This window comes from Austrofundulus limnaeus, unplaced genomic scaffold (genome assembly GCF_001266775.1).
Source record: "Austrofundulus limnaeus strain Quisiro unplaced genomic scaffold, Austrofundulus_limnaeus-1.0 Scaffold89, whole genome shotgun sequence".
Taxonomy (NCBI): Eukaryota; Metazoa; Chordata; class Actinopteri; order Cyprinodontiformes; family Rivulidae; genus Austrofundulus; species Austrofundulus limnaeus.
In genome coordinates this window covers 2,022,639-2,024,281 of record NW_013952491.1, presented here as the reverse complement: position 1 = coordinate 2,024,281, position 1,643 = coordinate 2,022,639, and the positions used below count along the sequence as shown (strand labels likewise).

General features: G+C 37.6%; 1 protein-coding gene across 3 annotated transcripts in view; it reads left to right on the top strand.

Annotated features, from left to right (window-relative positions):
* Nucleotides 1-545: 545 nt before the first annotated feature.
* tut4 (terminal uridylyl transferase 4) overlaps nucleotides 546-1,643 on the top strand; it is a 21,987-nt gene continuing 20,889 nt past the window's right edge. For all 3 annotated transcript variants that reach the window (XM_014012232.1, XM_014012230.1, XM_014012231.1), the window contains exon 1: nucleotides 546-669. The gene's annotated coding sequence lies outside the window, so the exon portion shown is untranslated. The remainder of the gene's footprint in view (nucleotides 670-1,643) is intronic.

Here is a 1,643-nt window from a genome sequence, read left to right as displayed (position 1 = left end):
ATTGATTGATTGATTGGTTCCCAAAGTTGGGCTTGGGACCCAATTATGGGTCATGAAGCACCTTGGATAATCTCCAGAAATCAATTTAAAGGGTAATAAAATAATTGATGATGTAATATTTTCCTTAAAATCATTATAAAACCACTAAATAAATATAAATAAGTATTTATATTTGTGCACAAGCTGTTTAGATTGTCAAAAATCCTGTGTTTTTAGGGTTATTAACAAAGTTCATGTACTCAGACCAGTAATATTTGGGGTCACAAGTTATTGCCATGGATATTTTGTGGGTCAGAAGATAAAAAGTTTGGGAACCACTGCTCTATACAACACTGATCCGAAGAAAGGAGAGGTATGGAAGCCCATTTCCGCCACCCTGATAAAAAAATTAATAAAACTTGTATCTCAAGAGATACAAGTTTTATTTTTTTATCAGGGTGGCGGAAATGGGCTTTCTTAGAGAGGTAATGAAAAGCAAGCGTCGTGAGCTTTTATTTTGAAAAGTAAGAGCGCGAGGGGCGTGGCTTATATTCACCAGGCTAGCGCTACCACGACACGGGAGTCTCCAGGCTGCAGCAGCACCCGTCTGGCTGACTGTTTTGAGCAGGGCCGTGGGATGTTAAAAACATGAAGAGGACCATGGAGACAACAGAGCACTGACCAACAGCAGTAAGTTCAATCTCGTTCTGACGCGGTGTTCAGGCGGAAGTCGCGCTGCTCTGCTTTTAGCGTCTGTGGTGTTGTGTGGCATTCGGGTGCCAGTCTTTATTTCCGACCCGGGCACAGCCGCGGCTAGTTAGCTTCCGGCTAATGGCAAACTACGCAAAGAGTCCGCAGGAAGTCGAAGTCAAACCTTCAGGTTGTACAGGAAACGAGTCGTGTTTTTATAAAGCGTCTGTTTTTGTTTGTGTCCATCTGTGTTCTGGTTCTGAGGCTGGCTCTGAGCAGAACCGGGTCTCGTTCTGGGTCAATAAAACCTGTATTTTCAGTCCCGAGCACGGAGCCGGAACATCCCCCTGTGTGTGAAGGTTAGCGGTTTCCCTGGAAGTCTGATGACGCGTTTATTTAATAACTTTATAACTTTAATTTTATTCACATTCAGTCAGTTAMTGAGGAAGTGTCCTCCACCTGTTGTCTTACCTGTTTATAACCTCTGACCTGGTTCTCCACTCTCTTTATCTTAGTCATTGTTTATTCATTTCATTTAAAAATAAAACAAATGCTATACATACAAGAAATAATACAGCAGAAAGAAGAAATGAATTCTTATTGATATCTGCCCCTTTTTCAAAAATAAGTAAATTGAAAAAATAGTCTTCAAATAACAAAACAACAAAAACTTTTAACTCCTTCTTGAACAACAGTTCTTGTGAAGCACATTATATAAATTCATATTTCTTCAACAATCTGACTTTTATCAGTGTTTTAAACAAATTTATTGAGCTGCTTTTTTATAATCACTTTCCAGATTATTCCACAGTCTTATTCCTTGAACTGAAGTACATCTGTCCTTTAAATTTGTTCAAATTTTAGGTTTTATAAACATCTCTATACACTTATGGTTATAATTACTCTCTTAACAAAATTTAAATGAATATTTAGAGGTAATAAATTTTTATGAGCTTTATATATATATATATATA